A 21,489-nucleotide genomic window follows, 5' to 3' on the forward strand; every position below is an offset into this window, starting at 1 on the left:
TAATTACCAGTATACCAATTTACTCAAAACATATTTCCCTCCCTCCAAACAGTCCCTACAATAAATTAAATAGCATTCAAGTTTAATAAACATAGCCATTTTCCACAACCGTTCCCGAGAATAAATAATTCATATACACATTTAATAAATAGCCCTCCTCCCCAAAATCAGCCCCATATTCAATTGATAACCTTAAACCACCCTGGCATGAAATTAAAGGTTTCTTCACCTCACCTTAAATAATTAGCACCTACCTACACTCCACCATTAAATAGCCTACCTCCCACACTATATTAAGATCCTTCCCTCACACGCCATATTAACATACTGCGGCCACCCACACACACGCCTAATTAAAAAACTGCGGCCACACACACACACGCCTAATTGAATTGCTGCGGCCACACACACACACTATATTAACATAGCACACACACTCCCTCTATTAACATACATTTTCACTTACTCCCCCCCTTGCAGCCATGTTCACTCTCCCCCCCGCAGCCATGTTCACTATCTCACCCCTCCCCCTGCAGCCATGTTCACTCCCCCCCCCTGCAGCCATGTTCACTCTCCCCCCCCTTGCAGCCATGTTCACTCCCCCCCTGCAGCTGTGTTCACTATCCCACCCCTCCCCCTGCAGCCATGTTCACTCCCCCCCCCTGCAGCCATGTTCACTCTCCCCCCCCCCGCAGCCATGTTCACTCTCCCCCCCCCTGCAGCCATGTTCACTATCTCACCCCTCCCCGTGCAGCCATATTCACCCCCCCCTTGCAGCCATGTTCACTCTCCCCCCCCTTCAGCTATGTTCACTCTCCCCCCCTGCACTTATGTTCACTATCTCACCCCTCCCCCTGCAGCCATGTTCACTCTGCCCCCCCCCTGCAGCTATGTTTACTATATCATCCCTCCCCATGCAGCCATGTTCACTCTCCCCCACCCTGCAGCCATGTTCACTCTCCCCCCCCCCTGCAGCCATGTTCACTCTCCCCCCCCCTGCAGCCATGTTCACTCTCCCCCCCCCTGCAGCCATGTTCACTCTCCCCCCCCCTGCAGCCATGTTCACTCTCCCCCCCCCTGCAGCCATGTTCACTATCTCACCCCTCCCCGTGCAACCATGTTCACTCTCTCCCCCCCCTGCAGCCATGTTCACTATATCACTCCTCCCCGTGCAGCCATGTTCACTCTCCCCCCCCCCCCCTTGCAGCTATGTTCACTATCTCAACCCTTCCCCTGCAGCTATGTTCATTTATCCCCCACTCCCCCCCTCCAGTAACTGTCCCTATCCCCCGGAATTAAAATACTAAAATAAAAAGAAACCACTTACCTAATCAGCCTGCTGGCTGGCATCCACTCTCCGTCCTCAACAGCTGAACCACAGATTGCAAGAGTTTCTGCGCGGCAGCGCATGATGTCACGTCGCGCGGCCGTGCAAAACCTAAAGTGTCGGGGTCCAACAGCGCCAGGAGCCGGACCGGCCCACACGGCCATCGGCCCTTCTGGCAAATGCCAGAAGTGCCAGATGGCCAGTCCGGCCCTGCTCAGAAGTATGTGCTGAGAGCAAAAACAGCATAAAAGACACACATTTTAAAATTGTAAATGTATTATAGAGCTAAGAAATGTCTGGAGATGATGAATTGGGCAGAACTCTGATACCTGAGTTGTACCTCAATGCACAGGCCTAGTGTGGTTATCTACTGTTTAACTGCTTTAACCAATTTATGGGTCATTTTCACCCTTGTCGTTCTTACTGAAACTTGTGCACTTCTTGTGCACGTCTCAGTGGAAAACCACCTTAAACTTACAAAAGCTTGTCACTCTTAAAATTGTTTTCAGAACTTCAAAATGATTGCAATTTGTTATTTGTCTTGGGTAAACAAAAGGAGGACATGTCCTCCATATTTGCCTCCTCTTGTCCGCTTTGTCTGCCAGAGAATGTGCCCAAAACAGGAGTTGGGGGCATAGTGTGGTTACACACATTTGGTAAAGAAACTAACCACTACAATTCATTGTCATGTGCCACTTAACCCCAATCTCTGTGTGCCAGAATCCTCCGTCAACTCTGCTTCATTGTTAATCAGAGCTGTATGTAATAACTAAAAATTACATTTAGCACCTGCTCCAAAAACTAATATACATAACGTTTGCAAACCTGAGAGCAATTATTCAAACATATGATCTTGTCTTGGTGGTTAATTGAATATACTTTATCAGCATGGGAAAAGCTTTCGCATTTGTTCTGAAAATTCAGCAGATAGACATTTATTTCCACTTTATTCTTGTCCTCCAAAAGTATTGTAAAAAATTTGTTACTTAAAAATGAGGATCGCCACAAGGATTTTTTTTTCCCAAAGCTTTTTGTGAGACAAAATCGTAACTGTCACATACTGATTTATGTTCACATGACAAAGCTGCTGAGTAAGAGGAACTCCATTTCTACTATTAGTATCTGAATATTCTTTGGTTCCTGACACACTCTCTGGAATGGCATATCTTTTCTTTTTACTCTAAAAAGTTAAGTGCTTGGGGCCCTGTATTAATTATGGCATTGCTATAATATATATTCCTGTACTGTTTTCTGCTATTCTATAGTACAGAAACTTTCTAGTATTCAGATTTAAGGGAGAACTTCATAAGGGATTTTTTTTAAATGAAATTATAGTAGTCTTATGCAGCGGTGGGACAAGCCTTTTTGGGCATTAAGGCAAAGTTGGCAAAATTTGCTCCTCCTGTGGCTGGAAATAAACATCTGAAAGAAACCCATACAAACAAAGAGAGAACATGTAAACTCCACGGGGATAGGGTCCTGATCAGAATCAAACCTATGAACCCAGCACTGTGAGGCAGCAATGCTAACCATTGTGCCACCATGATTACTAAAATTCTAGCTTTTGTGGAGGAGTACATTTTTGTGACACAAAGTACAAAGGGCTGCATGACAGTTCTAAAGGTGTATTCAGTCATTTATTAAGCAAAAGGCAGATTCACACAATCTCAGGAGATTTGGAGTGCAAAAATAGCAGCTCGGGGTGAGGCAGCAGAGTAAAAGTGAGACAGTTACTGATCTATTCTGTGTGTCAGTTGTAGTCCTTTATATAGGAGCTGTCCAAAACGCTTTTCACGACTAATAGTGGGTTCTTTAGCAAGAAACTGGATTATTCTTGCAAAAAAACCCAGTGAGGAAGCCAATGCCGGTGGCAAAACGCATTTGGTCCTCTTCCTACACAGGGATTGAAGTAGTCAGCTAGAGGCAGGCATATAAAGCGGGAGAGAGACCTTAGAAGTTCAGGGAATAGGGTTGAGGTGGTAAGTTGTAGTGTGCGACTGTGAGGTGAGTACAGATACTTTGTGCTCAGTTACAAGGAGAAAATGAGCTGTGTGGATTGGGCAGTGCAGGAAAGCAGGGTGGAGTGTACGGAGACTAGCATGAAGAAATATCCTGTTGAATTGTTTCAGTTGTGTTTTTGAAGTAGGTGTCTAAATCATGAGCTGTTCGGTAGGAAGGTGCAGGTGGTGGAGGTGGGCAAAAAAGCGAACTGGTGATGGAAAAGAGGCTTAGAAGTTTAGAAAACTGGTTGACTAATGGAGCAGTAAAGTAGGTTTGCTTGACAGGTCAAATAGCACCATGGTAAACTAGAAGAATACAATTACAGTGAAGGAAGTTGGCACTGCTTCAGATGATTGGAGCACTTAACAGTAGATTTGCCCCGCCCTCAAAGTGTTCCAATTATCTTCTACCATTTATCATATCCATACAACCTTTTGACATAGAGCCTCCAGTATTTTTCTTTGTGTCAAAGATTGAAGTTAATATATTTTTGTCTTTTTTTTTCAGACGCAATAATTATTTATATATGCATCTGTGTGGAATTATATGTGTCTTGAGTGGAATTCAGAATGAAGAGCAAAATTTAGTTTTGTAAATGAGGGAATAAAATGAAGTATGAAAAAAAAAATTAAATGTATTTCTCCACAAGTCCTTTCTTAACATAATTTAAAAACACGGTCTTGCATAATGTGTGATGGTTTTATGGGTGGGAGATATGAATTTATGAATTACTTAAACTATAACAATAAACATTTTTAATATGACCTTTGCATCCTATTTTGAAGAAGATCAGAGAGATTTTTTTTTTTCATATTAAGTTAACTAATTCTAATTTAACTTAGCATGACAGCTAACATACTAAATTTACCTTAGTTAGTATGTCATACAGTCTATTTCTGACTAAACTTAAATAACACAGAGGTAATGCAGTTTGAGGATCAAACACATAAAATATGTTTTAGGATTGAAAGACCAAGAGTACAGAGAGAATCATTTGTGTCACGAAAGCCCAGCCTGTCCCAGATACAGCAGTCTGAACAGAGGACCGTGACTGGTGTCACCTTAGTCACTAAGCAATGAATACACCTTTTCTGCCACCACAAAGCATTTATTATGGTGTCCTTACGTTCACCAGAACCACTTATTAATGTTTCACACTTAAATCACATACACATGTAGCATGAGCCTTCCTGGGCTTTGTAAATTCACAAAGAATCACAGAGAGGACACTAGATAAAATATGTATAATCTGAAAAATGTTTTCAAGGCTTATTTACAAAAAGGTAATAAACAGACATACAATAGGTTTCCACAGTTGAGTTTCAGAAAATAAAATAGGAAATAAAACCAGAATCCCTACTTACAAGTTCAGGAATTGGCATGTGAGGCGTACACATTGAGAAGAATGGCACATTTCAGTCATGGTAGACCCTCCTCAAAGAAATAGACAATCTGATGTCTATAACAAGGGATTTTTAAATAATTTCTTGTTGGGCCCCACCTAAGGAATTTTATTTTTCACCTAAGTTAGATGGATGCCCAAAATGACACTGAGTTTTCCCCGAAGTAAGTTATCTATCACTAAGATATATGTTTGGGCACCTCAGAGAATCTCTCACCTCTGATCTTCTGCCTGGCTAAGCCTAACTCCTCTACATACACAAACTATTCAGAGATCTGTCACTGGGCAGGGCTAGTTTCAAAAGACCATTGACACTTGCCTAGGTCAGACTCAGGTCAGTTAACAAAATACACTTTGAAAGGTTACATAAAATATTCCGAGTGTTATACATAAATTCTACAGAAAATAACAATCAGTCATTAGATATACTACATAATTTCCACAATTTGAATCAATAAATTACAGAAATTAAAGTTAAAAACATCCCTTCTGTGACATTGTTTGTGTGCCTAAGGAATAAACTACTCAGGCATACAAAAGATGGTAACCAATGGTGCAGAGATGTAAATAATTTTACTTTCCAGTACTTGTCAGTTTTAAAACATGTACAGACTGTTATCCATAGGCATTGACATGTGCTACAAAGAGAGCCTGCATGGAGGGATTTGGAACCATGTGCTATATACTATTAATTGCAGTTTTACAGGACAGAGTAGTAAAGCCAAAATTTATATCAGAGAAAGGTCATTCTTGGCTCATAAATCAAGAAAAAGGTCATTACAGATGTGACAATTGTTATTTATGTAAATAAATTGATCAAATTAGACTTTTAGTCCTCCAAGGGGGTAAAGTTTTATAGTATTTTCATTAGCTGTAGAGCGCAATATTTGGTTTATATGCTTAGTGTCTTTGCAACATAGTGTAAATGGGAAAAACAATTAGACAAATGAATAGGAGAGTAAGTAAACATTTACATTACATAACCAGAAATATATTGGTAATTGCCATAAACATCTGATTGATCATTTGAAATATTACTATTTATCAAACCTTGAATGGGGTAAATGTATGGGTTTGGAATATGTGCAACAAGGCACCGAAGGGGGTGATAGACTTCTAAGTTTATTTAATGTAGAGGCCAAATGGATTATCAGATTACTGGACTTTGTGGTCTCAATGAACAACTGAATATCGGTCTCTTTCTGAAAAAGGGAAACAATCCCCCCAAAACACTATGTATACTTACATATTAATTTAGCACAAAAAAAATAGTTATTATTGGTAGTTGGGACTTGACTTCTCCCATAAATAGTGATGCATGCACTCTGTTGACAAAACAGTGCACAGTTATGAGATGTAAGCTGGAGATTCACAGACTGTTATCCAATTATAGTCATAAGTGCCTGGACTACTCTGCACATAGAGCCTGTCTGCCTTTAACAAGTGATATCAAACAAAAGTTGTATTATAATTAAAAAGTGAACTGGTTTTATGTATTAGAAGTGCAGAATAAACGCACAAAGCGTTTCCAAGGTTTCTGATCAGTGCAGGCCCAGGGTTTTCTTATCTCTAGTAAATGGCCCAGATTTTAACACTAACTTGGAGGTATTGTTATCCACTAAGTTTCACTAATTTCAAAACTTTCTTTGCCCTGTCTAGGCACATTTTGTAAAACATGCAAATAATTCTGCACAGCCACTGTATATAAATCTTAACATGAAAATATGTGACACTTAAAATAAAGACAGTTCTAATGTCCCTTTTCATTTTTCATTACTGTAATATAACCCTCCTGTGGTCGAGTACACTTTACACACTACAACACACCACCAATCGATCCAGATCTTGCACTGATGAGCTACAAAAAGGTCAAAACAGGCTGTCCACAAGTTAAATTGATAAGTCTGTATCTCTGGCTATATTCATGCTAAAAAGACAGCATTTCTGGAAGCATAGTTGGTCAACAGAGGCAAGTAAGAAACAATTTAGATATCTACAGTACTGTGCAAAAGTTTTAGGCAGGTGTGGAAAAAATGCTGCAAAGAACGTTTTCAAAAATAGAAGCATTAATAGTTTATTTTTTATCAATTAACAAAGTGCAAAGTGAATGAACAGAAGAGAAATCTAAATCAAATCAATATTTGGTGTGACCACTCTCTGCCTTCAAAATAGCATCAATGTATCAATTCTAGGTACACTTGCACACAGTTTTTGAAGGAACTCGGCAGGGAGGTTGTTCCAAACATCTTGGAGAACTGACCACAGATCTTCTGTGGATGTAGGCTTGCTCAAATCCTTCTGTCTCTTCATGTAATACCAGATGGTATTCAGTAGATCTTCTAAACAAGCTTGTCCTTGGCGTGACAACACTCCTTGCAGTCACCATATAGTTTATTTTAAATGTAACTTATTTATATTGGTGGAATGATGATTATGTGGGATGTAAAGCATTGAGCTGATCTATAGCACAGATAACTCATATCCTGCACTGTAGGATACGTAGATATACTGGTTGTTATAAATGAGCTATGGGAAAGTAAAAATATTCTGTTACAAGATGTTTCATGCTAGTTTAATAACCATTATTATCATAATAAAAAATGTAAAAAGCTAACATAGATTTTGTTTTCCAAATTTGACAGGATATTGTTTGTTTCTCCTTTGTAAATTAATTGAAAGCGTTCAGGATCAAAAAAGCAAACTACTTGGTATAGAGAGGGTTACAAAATCCAATATATTCCATTAACGGAATAAAAGGAAAGATGCCTGAGAATAAGACAATAATGGTCGGAAGATCCATCAATTCGCTCAACATTATTAAGGTTTTTCTCAACCTTTTATCCTGTATTATGTAATATGATGCATATACTAACACGCTGCTATTCATTTTACTATGATAGTTTTCATCTCTACCAATGGTTTTGCTGTTTTTTAATTTACTCTCAATTTCCGATGGAACGAGGGAAGTGTTTAAAATGTGTGTTTCTGTTAGTTACAATAAATGCGAGACTTCCCAGATAATCACAACTAGGGAGACAAATGATGTAATGTACATTTAGAACTATTGTTTTATTGTAATGTAAGTATTGTGTCTAATCTACTTCTACCTATATTTTAATGCTTCAATTGATTTCATCTCAAGAAAGTAAGTATTGCAATGCACTTGTGTGTTTTATGCATGTTTTGTGTACACAGCATGTAATGGTAATATTAATGTCAATGCACCTTCTGTATAACAAATTCGGAGCTATTAATGGCTTGGGAAAATATAATTTAATTTTCACAAATTTTTCTGTTAGTTAAATTGTTGATCTGTAGACACCTTGCACAATGTCTATGTTTCATGTTCAATTTCAACGCAAATGTTTCTTCTGAGATTGTAAAAAGACTACTACTTGAATATACTCCTTACTCTAACATTTGCACCTTACTTTACATAAAATAAAAAGTCTACTGAAAACTAATTAAAAATAAAATAAAAATGGTACTACATTTCTGATATATGAAAGCTGACCAAATGAGCTCTGCGCACACTAAGTAAGCAAATTGTAGCTTAACCTCCAAGCCAGCAGTGTCATGATGATTGACATTGCTGGCTCTGCTCAGCGGTACTGCTCTTTGGCAGGAACAATTCTGTCAGTGAGCGTACTCTACCTTCTCCTAGAATACAGTTGGAAATCATTGAAATCATGAGCATTTGTGTTCTGGCCATCAGTAAGTTATTCAAATACTGAGGAAATAAAAAGTATTTAGAACAGTGCATGCATGCAATTTGCAAAGTCTGGTGAGTATCTGCATAGATATTCCTATATATGGGTTTCATTTTTTGCTCCTGCAATACTGCTCATTTAATTTGATAACAATCAGGGGCCATCAGGATTTCCTTTTTATTGTTGTTTATTATTATTATTATTGTTTATACAGCATTATTATATTATGCAGTGCTGTACAGAGAATATGTAATTAACATCAGTCCCTGCCCCTAGAATCTTACAGTCTAAATTCAATATCAGACAAACATTCCAGGGTCCATATTGTTAGCAGCCAGGTAACCTACCAGTAAGTTTTTGTTCACTAATCACTTATATTTCAAAACATGCCACATTTTTAGAAATCCAAATGTCACTGCTCCTGTTTATGCACTTATGTTTAAAGCTTTCTAGACATAACTCCTTCATTGACTCCACTTGCAGGCATATGGAGTCTTCTTATTCGGTTTGTGCTGTTCACCTGACATTCAAGTGTAGTCATGTGTGTGGAAGGTTTTTTTGTTGTTTTTTTAAGAAACTTTGTATTGGATTGTTGGATCTAATCAATCAGTTCACCTGTTAATGTCAGTTTACCAGTTTGTGAGCTCATCAGCCGGAGCAAATAAAAGACACTGCAAGTTCTGTGTGTGTGCAATTACCTCTACTTTATTATTTACAAATTCACATACTTATAGCACTCTGGTTACACAAAATCACGTACTTCAGCAAACTACGCCCCTAACTATCCTATCTGCGTCTTAACCACTCATTGTGCATGTTTTCGTTACACAGACCTTGCTATATTCTCACAGGAATTCTCCCAAGGGGGCTGGTGGTTTATCTCCTGTCTGCCATATCCAAGGTCATGGGCACAGCTTCTTGCAAACAACAAATTAATAAAGAATAACTTCTACAAACTAGCTGCATTTAAGCTGTCTTTAAGCTGTACAAGGACAAAATGGCTGTAAGGCAACAAGATGGCTTCAGCTCAGCAAAATCACATTTCTCAGGACTCAGAGTAACACAAATTGAACAAAAAACACAAAACATATCACACACTGTAAAAATAGATGATATATCTAGGTATAGTATAAAACATTAATAAATAAACTATAATAAACATTGCACAAAATGAATGATGAGCAATAAATTATCAACAAAGCCAAAATATCAAAAGATTAAATATACTGAGTTTACAACAGATATTAATCAACAATTTTTGTAGATTGAGTACAGTCTGACATGGCGCGCCCAGATTTTTTTTAACACTGTAAAGTTATATGATATATTTGCAGTGAATTATAAGTTTGGGAATCTAATTTTTACCAGGGATATATTAAAGGAAGGTACATTCTTTTATTGTATCGGAAGTTGGAAAACTTTATTAAGACAAAGTATTATTTAACAATTCCTAATTAAAATCCAAAAAATAATTTTCATTCAATTGCCCTTATCAATATTGACCAAGATGCTTGACAAAAGCTCTAAAAATCGGAGTGAAGGATGAAAAATAAATAGTATATAAAATACAACCTAAGAGATAGAGAAAAAGAAATAAAGATAATACAATGTGTTCTGTATTCTCTACTGATTAACATTAATTGGTTAAAAAGAAGCCATTTAATCTCCCTGGGGCTAATGTCTGTAGTTGAAACATCCATTTGGAGATAAAAAAAATAACGTCTTGTCCTTCCCATGCTTTAAAGGTGTTTAATATCTGTAAACTTCAAACTCTTGGGATCTTTATTGTGTTTTAGCAAAAAAAATTGCTGGACACATTGCGTGTAGTGGGTCAAAAGTATTTAACTTTTTTATTTTGGCATGACAATTTATTTAAGTTGTGTAGTTGATTGTTTTTTGCATGTCGGACAGCTCATTTAATAATGATATCCTGGGGCCTGATTCATTAAGGAACTTAAATTAATTAGTTTCTTATTTCAGTCTCCTGGACAAAACCATGTTACAATGCAAGGGGTGCAAGCTAGTTTTCTGTTTTGCACATAAGTTAAATACTGACTGTTTTTTCATGTAGCACACAAATACTTGATCGCTTATTTGTACACTGAAATTTAAAGTTGATATTTGTGTGCTACATGAAAAAACTGTAAGTATTTAACTTGTGTGCAAAGCAGAAAACTAATTTTCACCCCTTGCATTGTAACATGGTTTTGTCCAGGAGACTTAAATAAGAAACTTCTTAATTTAAGTTCCTTAATGAATCAGGCCTCTGGTGTTTATTTTATCTCTGTATCTTGAGCTATATAAATAACTGTGTGTAAGTAAATTTTTGAAGTTTATTTTCATCTTGCAGGTAAAATAAACTTAAGGTTTTCATACAGTTTTAAAATAGACTATTGTTTCTAAGTAATATATATTCTATTACAATTGAATGACTACTGTATTGTGCTACAAAAGTGATATCAAAATCTGTGTATATTTGGTTTTGTTTATACACCAACAGAGCATCCCTATTTAAAGTTTACACGTCTTTGTATGTTTTCTGAACCTTTTCTTTATCGCTTTTTCTTTAATCTTTTAGGCAAAATCTCTGATTGTTTTTCATATGCTAATAGGGCAGTTCAGTTATGCCTTGTACACTGTCCCCCTGGAACATTGTAGAGCCAATGTTGGTGATTACTCATCATTGGTTGAAAATTGTTGAACTTTAACGGCTTTATATGTCCAAGTTTTTAATTAGTTCTTGTTAACATAAATCTCAAAGTCCAGGAACGCTGGTAAACTCCAAATTGATGTTGTTAGTACTGATACAATATATAGCAAAAAAATTGTCCCTGCCTTTTTATGTACCTTTCAATAGAAAAACATAGAAAAACAAATCATCAACATATCAGCATACTAGATCTTTTGAAAATTGGTTCTGGTTCCATAAGGTGTCCTCTTCTCATTTAGATACAAAGAGGCTTGCATAACTAGTTGCAACATGTGTACCCATAGCTGTCCCTTTAGTTGGTTGTAAAATTCAGCTTTGTGCTATAAAAAGTCCATGATAAAAATGATTTGTGCTGTTTTTAATGGGGAATATATTTTATAAAAAAATGGTAAGTATGATTACATCCATCTGTGTGACTTGAGCATGGATATAGGGACTTCACGTCTCATGTCTCTAGGAGTCCTGCCATTGAACATCTTGTAATACTTGTAAAATGTAAAATGAATCAAATGCCCCTCAGATAGATTATTTTCTGAAGTAACCAGCCCCTGTAAGAATTGGTCAATGTACGAGTATAAATTGGATGTGAGGCAGCCTATAGAGGATACCGTAAAATTACATGAATGATTTCTATCTTTGGAAGATGACACAAAACTTGTAAATTGATATGTTTTATAAATAGGAGGTCACATACATTTTTTTGTTAAAATCCCTAAAAGAAGAACTTCTTCAAAATGCTCAGAAAATTTGGATAAATGCTGTATGGTAGGGTCACACAATATTTTTTTTACAATATTTTGAAGAATTGAGAATGGTATAGTAGTTTCCCTTGTCCTTATATTACAACAATATAAAACAGAATTATGATGGTAATATGAATCTTTAATGTGGGTTGTTAGACTGTCTGGACACTGACGCTGTCACACTGATAGATGACCTGTTAATCACATGGTGGGGCACCTATGAAAACTTATAGATTTTGTGCAAGCCTTGAATATAAATTGTTGAAACTTAAAATTCACAGCTGACGCAGAGCAAACCTTTTTGGAATTTGTGGACTGCTCTATTCATTTAGATAATCAAAATGGAATGCAACAAACAATTTGTTGCAGGCTAAAAGTAAACATTCTAATGTCTTTTTGAAAAGGATTCTTAACGGACAAGAGAAAATTCAGACATTAAGACTATCAAAAGAGGTCAATATGTTACATAACAGATTAAAAAAGAGTGTACCAATTTAAAACCATTAAATATGAGTAAGGTAAAAGAGAAAATGTTGGACGGATGAAAATACATTAATTAATATAGCAAAATACACATTTCCACGGTGGCTTTACTTTTAGATAACACCATAAAATATGGGATAGAAAATCTATATTAGAATCCCTCCAGCATAATTTTGAATGACATTGGTATATTTTGTAAAGTTATAAAGGCACTAAATAACATCTGTAAATAAATATTTAAGTAAATACATTTCAATAAGTTTTTTTAATGGTTTATTAAAGGATACCAGACTATTGAGTAGTGGATAATTTAAGGTTTAGTTCTATTTCCCACTGTTTCATTTGTTTTGTCTTTACAAACTGTTTGGTATTAGTAAGAGTGGCATAACAAATAGAAACAGTTTAACAGTTGATTCTATAACATTCGTTTCTCAAAGATTTGATTATAGATAAGAGGAACAAGCTTGATTTGAACAGATGCCTTATTAGGGGTGCTATACAATATTTATAAATCTCTAAAACTGTGTATTCTACCTTCAGTAAATAAACTAGTTATTTTACATATTCCTTGCTACAAAATTATTATAAGCGTAATGGGGATGCTATAAGGGTTCAAATACAATCTTATTTATCACAAATATTATCAGCAATTGCCATTGCTGGATATTCGATGTTAGGTTTCGTTCTAAGAGATGTGGAGAAAAGTAATGAATCAATTAGAGGGAGATGTATCAAGCTGCAATTTTCCAGGCCGAAATTTTCAAAAGCGCCACTTTAGAAATTGCCGCCCCAAGTTTTATACATGAAAACAATATAAACAGCAGGATGTATTCATTTGCGTTTTGGAAACCCGCTGTAAATAGGCTGCAAAGAAAAATACATTGATATATTTCCCCCTGAGGGTTAGTTCACAGAGAGCTAACTGTTCCATTTGTTTGTAGACCACATATAAAGTTCGTCCAAAATGATATCAGTATACTAGACTCTGGGCTCAGGGGCAGCTAGGCATCCTTGCGATTTGGAATGTTTCATAATGTACCAAGCTATTCTCGGGGTTTGTTTTTTTCAAATGAAGTGTTTGAATATAGAGAAGATGTTATCATTAGGAATGGTATTGTTCTAAATAAGTAGAGAAATTGCAATATAATTATTATTTTAAAAGAGTTGATTTTACTTATGAGAGATATTTGATAATAGGGCCAATTGATGAGTGTTTGCTCTTTTTTGACTAAAGGTAGTTGAGAGATATGATTTATTTGTTTAGTTACCTAAGTGCCAAGTATTTCATGGAATCTGACTTCCAGGTGGAAATGTAACTTTTAAGTATATTCAGAGTGGAAGGAAGACTAATTAAGGGTTAGGCTTCAGTTTAAAAGTGTTAGGTTTGTTGTGTATATGTCTAGTAGTTGAAGTAATGCACTAACTGAGGATACATTTGAGATAATGTGAGAATAACATTATCTGCAAACAGGTAGATGTTCAATACCTAATATAGAGATGCCATAAACAAAGTGTTTTTTCCGTAAGCTAACAGTTCCAAAACTGTTACATACCGCAACGATACAAAATGTACTGCCATTGGTATTTACCAACCCAGGGTTCATTAGCGAGCCCTGGTGAACCCCCCCCCCCCCTAAAGTGGCTAAAAACTCCTTCACTGTCAGCCAACCGCTGCCGGCAAAAGGAAGAAGTGTGGCTAACGCTTTTCTTTAGAGGTCCATGGCGACTGCAGTGATCAGAGTAAAATATGTTAGGGTAGAATAATTCTCTGATTTCTCCTGCTTTAACTCCTTAAGGAAACAGCTGTCTTCTCTAGAGTTTTGGCTCAACACAGCTTGTAGGTTGAACTAGGTCTCATTGTAGGTTGTACTAGGTCTATTTTCTGAAATTGAGACTTTATGCTGTGCAACCCTTGGCATCCTTAACATTTACAAGCTTTACTGGCCCTAGAACAGAATATAACCTCACACCAGCTGATTTTTTAATGCCCTCATTCTATATTTATTTGTGGATGAACAAATCAGAAAGATTGGCACACATGCTGTGAAGTGAAATAGTCACCTTTCAGCCATTGTCACCCTTAGGCACCAACTTACTGAGCCTTATGCTAAATCCGACCCTGATTTTACAGTCATGGCCAAAAGTTTTGTGAATGACTCAAATATTGGTTTTCACAAAGTTTGTTGCTTCAGTGTTTTTAGAACTTTTTGTGAGATGTTGCTATGATCTACTGAAGTAAAATTACAAGTATTTCATACGTGTCAAAGACTTTTATTGACAATTACATTAAGTTTATGCAAAGAGTCAATATTTGCAGTGTTGACCCTTCTTTTTGAAGAACTCTGTAATTCGCCCTGGCATGCTGTCAATCAACTTCTGGGCCACATACTGACTGATGGCCGCCCATTCTTGCCTAATCAATGCTTGGAGTTTGTCAGAATTTGTGGGTTTTTGTTTGTCAACCCGCCTCTTGAGGATTCACCGCAAGTTCCCAATGGGATTAAGGTCTGGCGATTTTCCTGGCCATAGACCCAATATTTCAATGTTTTGATCCCCAAGCCACTTATTTTTCACTTTTGCCTTATGCAAGGTGCTCCATCATGCTGGAAAAGGCATTGTTCTTGGATGGTTGGGAGAAATTGCTCTTAGGGGATGTTTTGGTACCATTCTTTATTCATTGCTGTGTTCTTAGGCAAAATTGTGAGTGAGCCCACTCCCTTGGCTGAGAAGCAACTGCACACATAAATGGTCTCAGGATGCTTTACTGTTGGCATGACACAGGACTGATGGTAGTGCGTAACCTTTCCTTCACCGGACAAGCGCTTTCCTGAGCAAACTCTGCACTGGCGGTGCCCTGATCCTGCAGTTGAATCAACTTTAGGAGACGGTCCTGGCGCTTGCTGGACATTCTTGGGTGCCCTGAACCTTTCTTCACAATTAGTGAACCTCTCTCTTTGAAGTTTTTGATGATCCGATAAATGGTTGATTTAGGTGCAATCTTACTAGCAGCAATATCCTTGCCTCTGAAGCCCTTTTTGTGCAAAGCAATGATGACCACTTGTTTCCTTGCAGTTAACCATCGTTAATAGAGAGAGGAAGAACAATGATTTCAAGTACCGCCCTCCTTTTAAAGCTTCCAGTCTGTTTTTCCAACTCAATCAGCATGACAGAGTGATCTCCAGCTTTGACCTCGTCAACACTCTCACTTGTGTTAACAAGAGAATTACTGACCTGATGTTAGCTTATCCTTTTGTGGCAGGGCTGAAATGCAGTGGAAATGTTGTTTTTAGGATAAAGTTCTTTGTCATGGCAAAGAGGGACTTTGAAATTAATTGCAATTCATCTGATCACTCTTCAAGACATTCTGGAGTATATGCAAATTGCCATCCTAAAAACTGAGGTAGCAGTCTTTGTGAAAAATAATATTTTTGTCCTTCTCCGAACTTTTGGTCATGACTGTATCAACTTATATTCTTCCTGCATATTTTCTTCTGACATTCTGGGATAATAGGTAAGTATGCTCCGCAGGCATATAAAGATGGCACAGAGAAAATTGTGCCAGTGCTTTGGCACTACTAGTATGGCTGTCAACCTCAATGAGGGACACAGGCACTGTGCCAGGAACCGTTTGATTTGTTTCAGGTGCCAGTATAGCACTAAACAGCATTCAAAGTGAATACTGCCTGTTTTATCCTATTTAAAGTGGTAATCCTATGACTCCAAAGAAGTAATGTCACAAAATATTCCCCCAGCAAAGGGCAGTCCCAGTGCAGTGCAGGAGAGATGTCTGCTAGTTTTATCAGATCCATGTAAACTGGATGTAATAGAAGCAGCTTTATTAGATTCAGTTTTCTCTGAAAGCGTTAGAGCTTGCAGAGGAGAGACGTATCAAACAAACCAGGGGGTCATCCCCAAGTTAAACATAATATAACAAATCTAATTTAAACAATGTGCAAAAAGTAAAATAAAAATACAAACTTGCATTCACAGCCCTCATTTAAATGTAATAAAAAACAACTACGCATAATTGGCATCGCTATACTTGGGAGATCTAGCTAATTACGTCTTTAGTCAAATAAACAGCTTTCACTTGTACTAAAGCAGATTTTCAAATAAAAATATATTTATTCCAATGTACTCCATAGAGGAAGGCCTAGATCTCCTGGATAAAAATAATAATGTGAGTTTACATTAGTAAACTGAAAAAAATTAAAAGTTATTCTAAATAAAACCGATGCACCCCAAACCGGGTCATGGAGTGGTAAATAGGCATATTGGAATGTAATAGCTTTGTATGTTGTGTTTGTTGTTAACCTGCCTTTCAATAATCTTTTTTTCATCCCTGGTTCTAATTACTGTAATATACTTTTGTGCAAAATTTGATAGGAAATTGTCTATTCACCAAGTCAGTCTAATAAATTATGCAATAGGTACTTTGAATTATTGTAATATACTTTATACTACTAGTGACAGGAAATTGTATGTTCACCAAGTCTTGAAAAGTTTTCTTTTCAGTATACTATACCCTGAAATAGGTCATTTTCATTATTAATATAAATGATCTGAATTGAGACAGGGAATTGGTTATTTTAACTAAGCCTTTTCACACAATCATAAACATGTGTAATTAGAAAAAATATGCACATTCCCACAATATAACAAATGCACATATGACAGTAGGATTTCAACACTTGCCATTCTGGAATAATCTGTTTAAATGTGCGCATTGCTACATGTGTGAAAGGGCTTGCTCAGTCTTATAGAAACGTTATGCACATAGTGATAGAGATTTACTTGAAACAGGATAAGGACCTTCAACAAGGGACGATGAAGACATACACTATAAATTCCATTAGCCCAAAGTGTATCTTTTTATAGATAAATCCTCATACACGTCAAATCATGGACTGGCTAGGTCACGTTGGGGCTTCCGTTTTACTCAGGGATTGTGATGAAAATAGGTCATAACAGCGGCAATGACTACATACATTTCTATTTTTATTTACGCTTAAGTGGAAATTTGCAGTAGTGTAGCTATTGCTGATAAAATGTTACTGGAACACCAGCTGAAGGATGAGGATGAACAAGTTAACTAGTAAACACATTGGGCCTGATTCATTAAAGCCAAAGTAATGCCAAAAAAATGAGTAACTTTGTACCTTGGCAAAACCATGGTGCTTCGGAGGGGAATGTAAATTTAAAATGTGGGGACAGGTTTATACTTGGGGTAAGACATGTCCTAGATCAAATTTAAATTTCAGTGTACAAATAAACTATCAAGTATCTGTGTTCTAGATGAAAACAACAGCCATTATTCAACTTATGTGCAAAATAATAAACTAATATGCACCCCTTGCATTCTAACATGGTTTTGTCCAGGAGAAAACTTACTAATTTTTTTTACTTTCCTTAATGAATCAGGCCCATTATGTGAAGTTTAAAACAAAAAATATCAAAGTAAAACAGCAAAGCTTCACATACAATGCTAGCAAATATCATGCCTAATTCCCATTTACATTTCTGTAAGAAAGGACATTTTCACCAGAAAATCGATTAATAGCTATGCTGAAATTATCAACATGGTCACAAATCTAATCTTTGAGCAATTTGCTTATATCTACATCTGATCTGCCATATATAATGTACACTAAACGATTTTGCTAAATGATTTTGAGTTGAAATATTTATATTGACTGGAGTTCTCCTTTAAGGCTTGAGATAACTCTGAAAGTAATCATGCTTGTGTGTAGGACACATAGTAATGTCAGCATAGTAATGAGAGAGGAATGAAGATGATTCGGAGGTCCTAGTTAATGTAAAGCTTTAATGGAGGGAAACTCCACTGCCTTAAAACTTGTCAATTATTACCTCTCTCAGCTGGAAAGTGGTTTAAGGAGATTGGGAGCTTCCAAAAGAATAAAAGATAATATATGCTTTTCTATGGATTTTAAAATGTCCAGGGGAAATCACAGGAATCCTATAGGAATAATGTTGCAGTAATCAATACAGGGCATGCATTAATGGTTGCCTATTAGAGTAAAGCTTCTAACTAAGGAAAATATCATAGTAAGATAAATACATTTGGTAACAATGTTCATATAACAATGAAGAATGTGTTTCCTACACCACATGTTTTATATATTGGATTGATTTTAGTGTTAATATTTATTTAAAAAAAAAATAAATATATATATATATATATATATATATATATATATATATATATTATATTCTTACTTTCCTGATAGGTTTCTAGACTTATTCATATTGTTTTCACATCTGACTGAACTTCTCACAATTGCAATATATTATATTTCGAGATCACTTACTAATAACTAGATTGTGTAAATGCAAAATATTATATATATATATTCCCCCCCCCAAAAAAAAGATAATATAAACATGTATATGTATGTGTGTGTGTGTATGTGTGTATATATATATATATATATATATATATATATTTATATATATATATACATACATATCACTAACCAAGGGCACTTACAATCTGATTTTCAGCAAGTGAAGCTCTTTTTCTCAACAGCTTCTTTCCCTTACTGCTTGGCATTGAACTCATGGCCCATCCATGACAATATACAATGGATTGTGAGTTCCTATTTTACTCATCTACATTATCTTCATCATTTGTTAATATACTGTAAGTAGTCTTTCTTATTCTGCTCAAGTCAAACAGCTCCCAGGAGCCCCTTTCATCAACTTTTCTGTTTCTGAGCACAGGATGGCCAGTGGCTTGATGTGATTTTGGGTGACACTGCTGTGTATGAAAAATACAGTTGTGTTACTCTGCCTGATACATTCATTTTTGTGGGTAAAGTGCTCACTACAATGCTGCATTCAAAATCAGATTTTTGTGTTGTTGGTTCTTCTGAATTGCCGAAACATGATCCATTGATACCTTCCTACCTGCTGTAAATAACAATTGTTTGCACATACTGTATAATGCTGTCACTAGTTGAAGGGCAGGTGTTAGGAATAGCCACTCCAATATTTGTCTTGTTTAATGATGAGCCTTTGTTTTTCCAGACTTCCTTACTGTTGTATTTTATGTTAATTACAGTAGTTATTACATTATTAATATATTAATAATTTAACTAGATTACAGATTATTCCTACCAATGTAAGAGCCGTGTTTTGTCTTGCAGTCATTATGTCTGTCAATAATTAGCAACACTAATTTTAATTAATTAATTAACTAAGATTGCTTTTAATTTCAACTTTTTGTTAAAATTTGTTTTTCACTAGATACAATCACAAAGCGGCAGCCATTTTCTTGTAGCACACCTCCTGTTTATTTTATTTACCTAGAGGAGGTGAACTAAAAGAAAATGGATACCGCCCTGAGAGACAAATGGGTACAGAAGCTGAAAGGTAGAGAGAGTGAGACAGCTCAGCCACTGGGTATAAATTGCACAATCTCTGTTACTTGCAGTGTGCAGAGCATTGAAGTGTAGTGTACAGAGCAGTGTAGAAGTGTAGTGCACAGAGCTTTGTAGAATGCAGTGTATGAGCGTAGTTTGCAAAGCAGTGAATAAGAGTCAGAAAGATAAGATGACTGAATGTAAGTCCTGGGAACTATTAAAAGATATGTCAGCAAAAAGTAGCGTCAGTAAAATGTAGAAAATGTAATCAGAAGAAAATAAGCAAGAAGAATAGAAGTTAATACTCACACATTAGTATGTAAAACAATTAATGTGGAGCTTACTTTGAATACATTTAAAGTCAGCAGGGCTATGGTGATGCTGTTGTATCACCACGTCCCTTCCCCACTTGGTACTTGACCTCTCCTGGAGTATGTTTGACAAAGTCCTACACAGCACTTGGTGGAGCAGGAAATAAACCCCCCCAAAGGCATGGGGATTAGATTGTTAATCTCTGGACACCTTTATCTGTCTTGCTAGTGGTTTTTGTTAGTAATAATGTATAAATAATTATCAAAGATAAATAACGATTGCTTACAATTATTTATGTTAAAATAAAATGAATTTCAAGAAAGTGTGTTTGATTTTTACAATTAAAAAAAAGTGTTAAAAACTTCTTAATATTATACTCAGAAAATGTTACTTTGTAAATACACCATGTTGTGAGAAGAGAAAATAAATATTGACTAGATACTGTAGAAATAATAAAAATAATGTAAATATAAAAAGTAAATAGTAAAGTATAATCAAATAATTAAATATAATATCATAGTATAGGTTTCCCAAATTATAATTATTACAGAATATACTACAATATTACAGAATATATAAAACAATATTCTAGACATATTTCTTCATATATTTGCAATTATTAAACAGAGAAATTAACAATAAACACTGCATGATTCAATCAATAAAATTATTTTATTACTGCTACACCTTTAAGCCTTCTTAATCTTTGTGTAGTTTTTGAAAACGTTGGTTATATTTTACGTTAAATTGGCCACGTCTCACAACTGACCTGAATGGCATTAGATGTCATTGTAAAAATGAATAGTGTGTGAAAATCATAATGTCAGCTTCCTGAGTTTCATCAAGTAAGGTAGCCAGCTAAAACTTAAAGTACTATTCTTACACACCCCTCACCTCCAGGACTCTGTAAGATCAAGGAGCAGGCTCGGGAAAGTCATTGCTGTCAGTCATAGTGACAGTCTTCACTGTAACAGAAGAATATTTGGGGCTTGGAAGGGAGATCAGCATACATAAAATACAAAAAGGACAAGACATAGAAAAACACATAACATTTCAATAAAAACATATATTGAAAATATTTTCATATTTCTTGAAAGCATTCAATCCCTTAATTTGAAGTTTGTAGCTGGCTGTGCTACTGCAGTTTGATATTTAGAAATGTAATAATACTGTTGGGGGAATTCTTTCCAGTTACTTGATTCCAGCTGTCAGCCTGGTGGTATAGTGATGGAACCAGCAATTGCTTTCATTTGTTCCTACTCACCCACCTCACATCCATTCCCCTTGGGATAATTGTCTGCAAACAGTTTAGTTCAGTTGGTTATAAAATCATAACTATTCTTAGCTTATCTCTATATTCCACTCTCCTGAAGGCAATCATGGTGAAAACAGCGATGTATACATAGCCTTCAACATAAG

The 21,489-nt window shown here is 36.0% G+C and overlaps 1 protein-coding gene across 3 annotated transcripts in view; it reads left to right on the forward strand.

Moving 5' to 3' along the window:
- The window catches only part of CTPS2 (CTP synthase 2), a 154,844-nt gene that overhangs the window by 123,678 nt on the left and 9,677 nt on the right, over positions 1-21,489 (forward strand). The gene's annotated exons all lie outside the window — the stretch shown is intronic.

This window comes from Mixophyes fleayi, chromosome 2 (assembly GCF_038048845.1).
Source record: "Mixophyes fleayi isolate aMixFle1 chromosome 2, aMixFle1.hap1, whole genome shotgun sequence".
Taxonomy (NCBI): domain Eukaryota; kingdom Metazoa; phylum Chordata; class Amphibia; order Anura; family Limnodynastidae; genus Mixophyes; species Mixophyes fleayi.